The sequence below is a fragment of the Saimiri boliviensis genome, chromosome 7 (assembly GCF_048565385.1).
Source record: "Saimiri boliviensis isolate mSaiBol1 chromosome 7, mSaiBol1.pri, whole genome shotgun sequence".
Lineage (NCBI taxonomy): Eukaryota > Metazoa > Chordata > Mammalia > Primates > Cebidae > Saimiri > Saimiri boliviensis.
In genome coordinates this window covers 61,429,696-61,443,355 of record NC_133455.1, presented here as the reverse complement: position 1 = coordinate 61,443,355, position 13,660 = coordinate 61,429,696, and the positions used below count along the sequence as shown (strand labels likewise).

Genomic DNA, 13,660 nt, shown 5'->3' with positions numbered 1-13,660 from the left:
ATTCATATCTGATAAATTCTTATGTTAGAACTAAAACAGCCCCAGCCAATCATAAGTATCCAACTCACGTATTATTATGTCATGAAGGACTTTCCAATATGGTGTCTGAAAAAAGGCCATAATGTAATTGCAAACCAACCAAATAAATTCTTCATTTTGTTTCTGCACTTTCCCAGTAAATACGGGCCTCTGGTATTTTGTTATTGGAACACTAAACCTCTTTTGGTCCAGTGTTTCCCAATTCGTGACCGGCTTTTTACCCAAATAAACTCTAAAATTTTATTGTGCCTCGGTGTTTCTTTTCTGGTACACATTTGTTTTCCCAGGAGGTATAACACATTAAGTGACGATACTGCTGCTGAGCAGGAGTAAGTTTACCAAAAAAGAGTAAGGTCAAATAAAAATGTCAAGGGAACCCTAGCTAGCTGAGAGAGTGGTATGGGTTTGAAAAGGTTTGGAATGCCAAGGTGCCAAGTTCATTAGTAGTGGGGACCAGAGTGTGTTAAGAGGGAAAAATATACCACACACTGTTGTCAAGACAAATTCTGTCTCCACCACTTACTAGGTATTTTACCCTACTACATAATCTCTGCAGTGCTCAGTTTTTTCATTCGCAAAGAATCAGGCAATACAAATAATAGTTTCTACCTTGCAGAATTGTTGTGAGAAATAAGTGGGGCAATCATTTAACCTGTTTAGCATGCATGTCAATACCATAGATGCCAACTATTATTATTGTTATTGTTATACTTCAGTACTGTCTGGTCAAACAGGACTGGCTAGGAGCCTCTGGAGTGAGGCCCCCAAAGACCTCAGAGAACCAAGAGCAAACCTGGCAGAGGACATTAGTTTGCTCGTTAAGATCCAAATATCTTTCTAAAGTTGACCAGCCTACAAGACAGGCACAGTGGAGGCAGATGATATAATGGAAAATAGTAGGCTTGGAGCCTGACAGATTCAGGTTTGAATACTTGTTTTTTAACTTACTGAGCTAAATGATTTTAGACAATCACTTAGTCCATCCCAACCTGGCTCTTCTCACTTGTAAAATGACATTAATGACAAACGTCATCGGGTTGTGAGGATTAAATGAATCAGAGCATATCAATGTCTGGCTGAAGGCTATTCGCAGAATTCCCAGAAGCCCAGGGCTCTACAAAGGGGCCTGAGGACCCTGGACAGGGCAGAGGAGGAGGATGGGCCATTAGGACTAGATGCCAATCCCAGCTTTGACCAGGAAAGTTGTGTTTTTTCTGGTTTTCCATGTGGTGTTCTGTGGAAGATTCTGCCTGCAAAAAGTTTTCCATTGTTCACAAAGAAGTTTAAGAACTACTGGCCTGGCTAACAAGGTATTTAGGTATTTATCTAGTTAGATTTCAAGTTTTGTAAGGTTTAAATGAGAGAATTCACAAAATGCTTGGCACAGTAACTGCCCTCCAGTGAATACTAAATAAATACTGTGTATTATTTTTCTTATTCTTAGTTAATACGACACCTAGGGTAATCATGTTTAGAAGAGTCAGGGTTCACTGGTGTTGTCCTGGTGCCATTATTAATTGGGTCACCTTTCACTCTCAAAAATACCTTGGTTTGGATAATAAATTGTTTGTTCATTCTAATTATGCCCCATTCCATGCTGTGGAAGAAAGTCATACCCTTTGTTGCAAAAGTAGTGTCAGCCATGTGGCTGGGATTTCTTTGTGCCCACAGACTATGAACACCGTGGCCAGGCCATAGAGGATTCAGATCTACCACCCTCCTAGAAATGTGAGATAATCTCATTTCACATTAGCCCTGCCAAACACAAAGATCAGTGTCGTCTCAGTCTCCATGCAGAGCAGCACGTAGCTGTGTCAGCTGGGGGTAAACTCAGGTTAGAAAGGGGAAAAAAATGTAGTTTTTTCCCTTTGCTACTGGGAGGGTGTTTTGAAAAAACCCCTCCAGATGCCCAGGAGAGAGATTTGGCTTTTAACATGTTAAAATTGTGACCTTTTGTGACTATTCACTCACACATACAGAGAGCAACAGCCTTTCCTGTCATACCGCCCAGCCGTATCCGGTCTAATCAGTAGACAGAAGAAATTCTGCAGTGATGACTCACTTCTGGGCTAACAATGAAACTTATGCTCCTTTGCTTTTTATTATTTTCAAACCTGGAATTCTTTTGGTAAAGTTTGATACAGTAAATTTAGAACAAAAGGTGTGGACGTTAATGTGCCTCCCGGGTAAAGCTCCTCTAGCTTGGGCATGAGTCAAGTGAGGCTACTGTCTGCTGTGAAGCCGGGGTCAGCTGCAAGGTGTGTCTGCCCCTCGGACAGAGGATTTCCCACGTCTTTACACAGATATCGTATCAGGGAGGGAGAATTTAAATGCAAATTTGGCCAATTCTGACCAGTTATTTTGAACATAGATGTCTTCTCCAAAACAGATGTGTTCTAAAGTATTTGTAGGTCAAAAAAGTCAGCATATATCAAATGATAATTCAACTGATGACTAACGTATTTTGAGTTCCATTTTTTTTTCCCCTGAAAATTAGCTGTTTTCTTTTGAACACTCAAGTTAACAGCAAACTAATTTCAAGCTGGGAAGAAGGAAAATGTCCTGGAAACTAGGACATTGTGCCAACATTCAGTTGGCATAATCTGTTTTACAAAGTAGACCACTTGTTATGATCTCAGGGACTATAATGTGAAGGAAATTCACACCAATTTCTAGGGCTTCATCTCCAAGTGTCCTTAAAATAAGTAAGTCAAAATAGAATTCCTGATCTATAAATGAGATCTTTGGAGTTCATTAATTAGAGGAATCTTTGTGATTTTTTTGGAAACGCAGAGAAATATGGATAAACGTAAGGTTACAATTGGTGAACCTTAGACCAACAAGCAGAAACTTTAGTTTTGAAATATTTTAACTGGTTTTAGGCATAAAAAATATTTTGGGGACATATATTAGTCTTGGAAATTGATGAGATATATATTCTTCTGAGATTACTGTAGTTAAAAAGAAAAGAAAATCATCGAACTGAAATGACTAATCAAAACATTTAAACAATGATATGACGCACATTGGAAGCATCTTTTTATCCTGTGTGGGAAGCCACTAGTGAGGCCTTGGATGTCATTCCAATTTAAGCTCTCTGAGTTAGGGATGTACAGGCAACTACAGATTCCACCCTTGACTCTTAAAAAGAAAAATTAGATGTAATTTCCTGTTACTGGGGAAGAAAAAAGAGAAAAAAGACCTTGGAATCAGATATTATTTTATATGTTTCATTTCCCAGATTCTGTTTTAAAATTCTTCCAGTGTCCAGTTGCCAATGGGACTGAAAGGAAAACGATGAGGAAAAAGTTATCTGAGGTCAATCAGCAACGGAATATGTTCCTTTCCTGCCTGCCTAGACGTCTTCTGATGGTCACAAATTGCTCCTTAGTTGTACTCTTGTAGTGTCTCTGTGCATGTGAAACACTGTCTGATGTTAAAATGGAAACATCATCTATAGTAATAAACTGAGACAGTGCATCTCTCTATCACTATCTCAAACTGTAGAACCTTGACATACTCAAGCCTAAATGAATCTCTTTTAGGAAGAGCTACATGCAGTGAAGGCTGATTGGTTTAGCTTTATAGCAATTGGTATTTTTAACTAGGTGGTACAGTTATAACAATTTAGTGATATTTGACATCAGAAGGTTTAAGTATTATATGGAAGTGCTTTCTAAGTAATAAAAAATGATCACACTATGTTCAGCTTAGTACTAATATTATAGATCTGTTTTTCAACTATAAGTTTTAAAAATTGTTGACCTATCCATGTATGGTAACCTCCTGTTAATAAGAAAATGTGACTGTGCAAAATATCCCTTTTGCAACAATGCTGGCCAACAGAAAGTTCATTGTACTTATCACATTCAGATATTAATAAGTAATCTAAACTAAAATCCTCAGAGATAAACAATTCTCCCTGGTTTATATAGCAACTAGTTTGGGGTCACTGCCAAAGGCAGGACTGGAAAGTGAACTTCCTCTCCGTTGGTCTTGTGTATAACCCACTTAGGCCTCCCACTCCAGAAAGCATCAGCAGAACCCCCAAATTCTAGAATTTAGTCAATCTAATTTGAGCAAAATTGAAAGTTCAGTTCAGAGTATTTTATCAAAATGCCAAAATTGGTCACGTGGCCTTGAAGATTCCCCCTTTTTGGTTTTGGATTCTTCCTTTAGAATGAAAACTTTGGGCAGTATATTCCTGAGGCTAGATTTTTTAAAAACCCACTCTTTTCCTAGGAGGTGGCTGGAAAATGTTATGACTATTACTACTATCCCATTATTCTCCACATAAACAAAGCTTCAAAGACTCAAAGAAAGCAAGAGCTGAGAGGGATCTCGGAAAACCGGTTGGTCACTCTGCAATCACTGAATTCCAGGATGGAAAAGCATCTTGTTGGAGGAGTCCCAACATCTACTTAGGCTGTGTTGTGAGTCACAAAATGAATATTAACTTGCAAGCATTAAAATACAACAATCACGTGGAGGTCCACGAAATATCTTAAGAGTAAGATATTTCTGGTTTTTGTACCAGAAAAGGCTGGAGATCACTGTTATGCCCCTAATCTCCTTTTACATATGTAGACAAAGAGGCCTAGAGTGGACAAGTGGTCACATAGAAAATTAGGGGGCAGAGCCAGGCGCCAAGCTCCTTGACGTCTGGTCCAGAGATGTCTGGCACTGCATTCTTTCACAAGTCACAAGTCTTACCAGACAGTGTTCAGTTGCAATTCCCATACCACCCACTTCATGTTTTAATTAAAAGCAAATGCAATGGGAATGAGAGGATGATCCATTAGTGCCCTTCTAAATAAAACATTCGTGGGTGCCTTGCACTGAATTTGAACTCCTACTTGGAAAAAAGAGAAATCCTATTTTAGTTCAAAATATGCTAAAAAGTATCATTAAAAGGAGAATCACAGACTCACGAATCTGCAAAGAGAACTGAGCATCTATTAATAGAAGTTGTCCCAAAGCCAATAAAAATAATGTCTTGCCAGAGAAAGAGGAATTCACCAAATGGTTTTGTCATTGTTTTCATACTGGAAACATCTATTCAGCGTAACACATTCGTCTCTGAACCAGACCATTTGAATTTATTACTAAAATGCAGATCTGTGACTTGAGTGGCAATTGCTTGTTCTTATCATGTTCTTATCATGTCCAGGCATTGTAATTTTTGGGGGGGCGGGGGTGGAAATCAAGACTTTAAACCTACCTATTGTTCAAACTCTTCACTTACTGGTCATGAAAGAAGCCCCATTTTAAGGATGCAAATCACTGACCTGTCTTTCTCTTTGTGGTTAGCCACACCTGGACTCCTCAGCGGAGGTAGCTACAGGTGGCTAGGGGTAGATTATAAAAGATGCAGTGTTAAAAAGAGTAGGAAAGGATAGACAAAAGCCTGCGAAGCTTGTATGCTGCAGAATACAAAGTATCAGCCTTCTGATACACTGGCTCTGTCTTTTCTCTCTCTTATTATACTTGGCTAGTTGCTTTTAATTAGCTGGTTCCACCCTTCCTTCCCCCAACAACCTTTGTTTTTTTGAGATAGAGTCTCCCTCTGTTGCCCAGGCTGGAGTGCAGAGGCCCAAAGTCCGCTCACCACAACTGTGCCTCCCAGCTTCCAGAGATTATCCTGCCTCAGCCTTCTGAGTATCTGGGACTACGGGTGTGCACAACCATGCCCTGCTAATTTTTGTATTATTATTATTATTATTATTATTATTTGAGATAGAGTCATGCTGTGTCGCCAGGCGCCAGGCTGGAGTGCAGTGGCACAATCACGGCTCACTGCAACCTCTACCTCCTGGGTTCAAGCAATTCTCCTGCCTCAGCCTCCCAAGTAGCTGGGACTACAGGCACGCGCCACCATGCCCTGCTAATTTTTGTATTTTTAGTAGAGTCACAATGTTGGCCAGGATAGTCTCTATCTCTTGATCTCGTAATCTGCCCGCCTTGGCCTTCCAAAGTGCTGGGATTACAGCCATGAGCCACTGTGCCCGGCCTAATTTTTGTATTATTACTAGAGATGGGGTTTCACCATGTTGGCCAGGCTGGTCTTGAACTCCTGACCTCAAGTGATCCACTCGCCTCGGCCTCCCAAAGTGCTGGGACTACAGGCCTGAGCCACTGCGCCCAGCTCCTTTCCCCTTTTTAATGGTCCAGGTTCATGCTTAAATTACTATCAGATCTCTAGTCTTCTCTTTACCACCAAGCTTCTTGAAAGAACAGTTTATCTTTATTATTACTACCTCTTTCGCTCTCATTTAGATGGTTTGTGAGGAAAGTCATCTGTGGTCAAATAAATGTGAAAGAGTTCTTAAAATGAAAGACATTTCTATACTGGGAGATTTTAGATTTTTTAATGCATTGATGCTTATTGCGAATCTCCAAGTAGGGAAGACTTTGAAGAAATATAGTGTAGGGCTGGGTGCTATGGCTCATACCTGTAGTCCCAGTGCTTTGGGAGGCTAAGATGGGGGAACACCTGAGGTCGGGAGCACAAGACCAGCCTCGCCAACATGGTGAAACCCTGTCTTTACTAATACAAAAATTAGCCAAGTGTGATGATGGGTACCTGTGGTCCCAGCTACTCAGGAGGCTGAAGCAGGAGAACTGCTTGAACCTGGGAGGCGGAGGTTGCAGTGAGCCGAGATTGTGCCACTGTACTCCAGCCTGGGTGACAAGAATGAAACTTGGTCTCAAAAAATATATCTATACAGATATCTATATTTATACACATATATGGCTAAATATATGCCTATATATTTATATGTGTAAATATATTGTGCAAATATGTCTGTATGTCTATATACTTACACATATACACATATATTTACATATATAAATATATAGACCTATGTATATTACACATATCTGTGTAATATATCTATATATCTATATATAGTGTACAGCTTTTCCCAAACTTAGTTGAGAACCTACTTTCTGCCTTAATACCAAGAGCATTTGGCATAGGAGGCTCTCGATAAATAACTGCTAATTAAACTATGTCCTGAGAAGCACAATCTGGGAAAGCCGGTTAAGACATCCATTTTTCTACACCCAGGTGCCTGATTCAAGCTCTGTAGCAGATGTCTAGTGATGCTTGTTGAATCAATGAATGTATGCAGGATTCAGGAACACCACTCTGAGCAGAGGTCTCAGATGCCTGTTCCATAGAACACAGGACACAGGATTCAGGCCCATCTATTAGGTTGGTGCAAAAATAACTGTAATAGCAAAAACCCCAATTACTTTTGCACCAACGTAATACAAACGCTCCTACTAAAAATACCGCAAGACAGAATTAGCTTCAAGGGATTGTGACCTGTGCAGCCATACATCTCTCACCTCCTTGTGCTGATAAGGACCCTGCATTTGGATTAATACTTTACTGTCACTGTCTTCAAGTATTTGATACTTTTTAATCAACAGATGCCACATTTTCACTTTGTACTTGGCCTTACAAATTATGTAGCTGGTCCCACCCAAACTGCCCCTTGCTAGCGCTCTTGGGCTCTGTCTCAGTGCCCTTGGCTTTCCCAAGATAAGCCATGAGCTTGTCTAACAGTCTCCTTGATGGAAGGACCTCACCATGGTGTGTCCAGCATCTGGAGCCCTCTCTTCAACTTCCCTTCATCAAAACTCAGGTTCTGAATGTATTTCTAATGCCAAGAGTTACATTCTCTCCAGCTATCACTCTGAAAAGAAGAGATCACCTCATCTACATTGAAGTGTTAATAGCAGAGAAGGCATAAAATGTTAACCCCCATCTCCCATTCCCATGCTCAATAAACTGCAGAAAAGGATGATTGTTTTAGAAGAATCCATCCAAGATTAGCTCTTTAGGAGCAGTATTTTTTATTTTGATTTTTTATTGTATTTTAGGTTCTGGAGTACATGTGCAGATCATGCAGGATTGTTGCATAGGTACATACATGGCAATGTGGTTTGCTGCCTCCATCCCCCTGTCGCCTATATATGGCATTTCTCCCCATGTTCTCTCCCCCCAACCTCCCCACCCTCCTGCTGTCCCTCTCCTAGCCCCCCACAACAGACCCCAGTATGTGATGCTCCCCTCCCTGTGTCTATGTGTCCCATGTGTTCTCAGTGTTCAACACCTGCCTATGAGTGAGAGCATGCAGTGTCTGATGTTCTGTTCTTGTGTCAGTTTGCTGAGATTTTAGACATACGCTATACATTTTAGCATCTTCCATAGATAGATATTTTAAGATGAAGTGATTTTTTGTACCTCAAATTGTACTCTTAAGGCAGTCGCTGACATCACTCCGTCTATTCATAAAGCAGCTCTCATTTATACCAAAAGCTGTTTTAAAAATGATGTTGTCCTGTTGTCATTGCATTCTGTTTTTAAGAGATGGAGCCTTGCTATGTTTCTCAGGGTGGCCTCCAACTCCTGGGCTCATTTGCTTAAATTGTCGGAGCATTATCAAAGAGATACGTTTTTGTCAAAAAGTTGTACAATAAACCTATTACAGAAGCCTATTTACTTTTATCTATAAGATTGATATAAATCAGATAAATAATTAGAGATGAGATAAATGTCCCAGATTCCAATAGGTCCATTTTGTTACTTCTTAAGCTACTTGACTTTGGGCAAGTTACTTGATATCTTGAATTCTTTGGTTACTCGTTAAAAAAAAAATGAGGCCAAGAGATGCTTCTTTTCCTTCACGTGGGTTTATTTTGGGAGTTAAATGAGTCATGTGCTTTGAAGACAATGGTTAAGAGTCCACGATTAAATACAATTTTGTATGTTGAATAGTGCATTGTGGAATCTCTAAAAACAGATCCAGAGCTATATAGGTAAGGATAACCAGGACAATCAGAATTTGGGGACAAGGTTTGAAGAAGTAATGAAGAAAGATATGCTGCTAAGGCAGAAGGGTAGAAGTTTGGATTGGCTGAGACCAGCTTTCCCTTTACCGGCATGAGCCAAAAACATGGTTAATTGCAACAGTTAGCCGCCAATTGGAATATTTAAAATGAGATATGATAGGAAAAAGCTGAAGGATTAGAACAAGAGGCGAGAATGATGGAGTAGAAAAAGAAGTAAGATGAGGTAAAAGGAAAGGATTAGGTTTTCTTTTCTGGTTTTCACAATAACTGGAAGAGTGTCTAACAGAAGGAAGAGACAAGAAAAGGAAAACATATGCTGATCCTGTGAGGCAAGAAGGGTGAAGGAAAGACCTTTCAAAGGAAGCTTCAAGGAGAGGATCTGTTTCATAAACAACAGAAACAGCTGCTCAGAACGAATGCAGAAAGGATCTTTGATGAATGGATCAGAATAATTTTGACGAACACATTGGCAGTCATTCAAACTGAAGGGCGTTGGGTGCCTACAGGCTTCAGATGAGCAGAGAAGTTGGATCTGTGTTGAAGATATCCTATCAGAAGTAAAAAGACAAGCCCTGTGGGAAAACCTCGGGGGTGACAGAAGGCCAAGGCTAAAATCTTTGACCATTCATTTGCTTTAGGAAGGAAGGGGCAGATAGAGGAGGCATTGTGATGTGGTTTTAAAAAAATTCATTTGTAATTCCATTCAAAAGTAGAGGACGATTTAGTAGACCTGAAAGGGGAATGTGACTGGGAAGTGGAATCCAAGGTGGAAATCAGGCTATGAAAGAGGGCAGGGGAGGTGCAGATGGGAGGGTGAGCAGGCAGTAATCAATGGTAACAAAACAAGAGCCAAGAAAAAGAGCAAACCAAGCCTGGTTTTCAGCACGTTCTTCCAAATGAGATCAGAACAGGTGTTGTTGGAGGCCAACCTGGTTTGAAGTCACTTTGATCCACATGTGTATATGGCATTCATAGAGTTCTGGCACTAAATAAGAACACAGGACCCCAAGGTATAAACTATAGTTCCCCGGGTGATTTGGGGTCTCAGGTGCCAGCCTTGTTTACAGAAGCACAAATCAGGACAGATGAAAGTCAGTGTGGGAGCAGCCCTGGCTGTCTGAGTGCTGCTGCTTCTCTCAGAGTTAGGGCCCCCTCTCTTGAGTGAAGAGAGGTCCCCAAATTTGAAGTGAAGCAACTGATCCCAGTCCAGCTGAAGTAAACTACACAGGATGGAAGGCAAAAGAATTTCAGGAGATTAAGACAGCAAAATTATAAAAGAAAGAGGGATATTGGAACTGATTCCTTTTTTTTTTTTACTTTTTTTTTGGAGATGGAGTCTCACTCTGTTGCCAGGCTGGAGAGCAGTGGGGCAATCTCAACTCACTGCAACCTCCATCTCCTGGGTTCAACTGATTCTCCTGCCTCAGCCTCCCAAGTAGCTGGGACTACAGGCATGCACCACCATGCCCAGATAATTTTTGTATTTTTTAGTAGAAACGGGTTTCACCATGTTGGCCAGGATGATCTCAATCTCTTGACCTTGTGATCCACCCGCCTTGGCCTCCCAAAGCGCTGGGATTATTGGTGTGAGCCCCTGCACCCAGCCGGAACTGATCCTTTTTATGTACAAAAGGTAAATATTTTTGGAGACAGTTATATGTGGGATGTGGTAAGAGGAAAGTGGGGTTGGGGGGTACAGAGAGGATAAACGATGTAGGTTGAGTGTTCTCCTAAGTACATTGCAGGTTTAATGTCATTTAAATGTGAGTGAACTCCTGTGAGGTATATCTTACTATTTTCAGTTTACAGGCACATGCTTAGGTTCCTTGCTATATATACTGATAACTGTGGAAACTTGATTGAATGCTTATTACATGCCAGGCATTTCACACAGGTCATATCTTTTCATCCTTACTAGAACAATAGGAAGTATACGCTATTATTACTCCAATTTTCCAAATGAGAAAACTTTGGCACGAAGAAGAGCAGTAACTTGCCCAAGGCCATACAACTCCAAAACAGTGGAAGCCAGGACAGAAACTCAGGCAGGCAATCTGTTTCCAGAGCCCAGAATCTTAACTGCCATGATGAACTGCCTCTAGAGTTTACATGCTAACAGAAAGAGAAAATAATAAAGAAAGAAACAGTAGAAAGCAAAGAGGGAAGATACACTTACAGAGACTTAGAGGCTACTGTTTAAAAGGGGACAAGACTGTTAAGGATGGGAAGGGAAAAACGAATCTGGATAGGGAAATTTGAATGTTTATTTTTTTAGAAATAAGAGAAACTTCACCAATAATTTTAATAATAATAAAGATAACATAATAAACATTTACTGAGGGCTTACTATGTGCCAGACCCTATTCCAGGTGCTTTATGTATATTATCTCACTTTTCAGAATAATCTTGTCTCTTTTTTTTTGAAATCCCAGGATGAGCACATATTGCTCAAAGCATATTTTTTTGAAAAAAGCTTGAAACGTAAGTATATGGCCTAGCATGGTGGCTCATATCTACAATCCTAGCACTTTGGGAGGCCAAGGTGTGAGGACTGTTTGAGCCTGGGAGCTCGAGGCTGGCCTGGGCCATGTGGTAAAACCCCGTTTCTATAAAAAATATATAAAAATCAGCTGAGTGTGGCACACGCTTGTAGTCCCAGGAGGTCGAGGCTGCAGTGGGCCGTGACCACACCACTTTACTCCAGCTTGGGCAACAGAGTGAGACTCGGTTTCCAGGAAAAAAAGAAAGGTTAGTATATAATTTCATTTTTTAGGAGACTCTAGGTCATAGGGCTAAAGCTCAAGGAAACCAATGCCTGTGTCTCTCTTTGTTTCATTACCTCCCAGCATTTATTCCTGTCTGAAATTATCTTGGTTTGCTTGTTTATTATGTCTTTTTCTGCTAGCACGTCAATTCTAAGAGAGCAGAAAATCCCTGCTTAATGCAGTATCTGCAGCATCTAGACCAAGGCCTAAGGCATATGAGGTGATTAGTAAACATTTGTTGTTTGTTTTTAGAGACAGGGTCTCATTTTGTTGCCCAAGCCGGTCGCAAACTCTTGAACTCAAGGGATCCTTCCACCTTGGTCTGCCAAAGTGCTGGGATTACAGGTGAGAGCCACTGTGTCTGGTCAGCATTTCTTGTTCCACTGCGGTACACTGAATTACTGAGCAGAGATGCTGGCTGCTCAGGATTTTGTGCCTTCTCTCAAGCAGAATCTAATCACTTTCTCCATCACTAACTCAACCGTCCATTTACCCAGGCTTCTTAGTTGTGGAGCAACGAAGAGGAGAAGTTTCTTGTTAATTTTGTTTTCCAAATAGAGATTATAACAAAGGTGATCAAATCATATCTCTATAAAAATGACTCTTCCATCTCATCCTCAAGGATGGCTACTATCAAAAAGGCAAAGCCGAAAATAAAAGAGTTGGTGAAGATGTAGAGAAACTGGAACCCTCGTGTGTTGTTGGTGGGAATGTAAAATGGTGGAGCCATTGCAAAAACACTATGATGGTTTCCTCAAAAAATTAAAAATAGAATTCTGTACGATCCATCAATCTCACTTTTTAGAGGTATACTCAAAAGAACTGAAAACAGGGTCTTGAACAGATATGTGCATACCCATGTTCATAGCAGCAGTATTCACAACAGTAAAAATACAGAAGCAACTCAAATATTCATCAATGGATGAATGGATAAACAAAATACGTTATCTAAAATGGAATCTTATTCAGCCTTAAAAAGGAAGGAAATTCTGACACATGCCACAAAATAGATGAACCTTGAGGATATTATGCTAAGTGAAATAAGCCAGCCACAGAAAGACAAATACTGTATGACTCCACTTACATCGAAGATGCCTAGAGTGTTTAAATTTACAGAGACAGAAAGCAGAATGGCAGGTTGTCAGGGGCTGGGCCGAGGGAGGAACAGGGAGTTTCTGAATGGGGACTGAGTTTTTCAACATGAAAAGAATTCTGGAGATTGGTTATACAACAATAGGAATGTACTTAACTCTACTAAATTGTCCACTTATAAATGGTTAGGATGATAAATTTTGTCATGTGCATTGTGTTACAATTTAATAAAAAGAGTGAAAAATAACTTTGGGGGCCAGGTGCAGTGGCTCTCACCTGTAATCCCAGCACTTTGGGAGGCCAAGGAAGGTGCCTCCCTTGAGCCCAGGAGTTCTAGACAAATTTGGGCAACATAGTGAGACCCTGTCTCTAAAAAAAAAAAAATAGAAAAATTGGTCATGTGTGGTGGCACTTGCCTGTAGTCCTAGCTACTTGGGGGGCTGAGATAGGAGGACCACTTGAGCCCAAGAAGTCTAGGATATAGCAAGCCATAATCACACCACTGCACTCCAGCTTGGGTGACAAAGTAAAACCCTGTCTCAAATAACTAACTTACTTACTTACTTACTACAGGCCAGGTGTGATGGCTCATGCCTGTAATCTCAGCTCTTTGGGAAGTCCAAGTGGGAGAATCACTTGTAATCAGGAATTCAAGAACAACCTGAGTAATATAACAAGACCCCATCTCTTTAAAAAAAAAAAAAAAAAAAAAAAAACTAAAAAATTAGCCAGGCATGGTGCACACCTGTAGACCTAGCTACTTGTGGGGCTGAGGTGCAAGCATTGCTTGAGCACAGGAGTTTAGGGCTGCAGGGAGCTGAGACTGCACCATGGCACTCCAGCCTGGGTGACAGAGCAAGACCTTGTCTCAAAAGAGAGAAATAAAAGGGCTTTTAAAT

At 40.6% G+C, this 13,660-nt stretch overlaps 1 protein-coding gene across 3 annotated transcripts in view; it reads right to left on the bottom strand.

Moving 5' to 3' along the window:
- PTPRR (protein tyrosine phosphatase receptor type R) overlaps positions 1-13,660 on the bottom strand; it is a 296,114-nt gene that overhangs the window by 5,886 nt on the left and 276,568 nt on the right. The gene's annotated exons all lie outside the window — the stretch shown is intronic.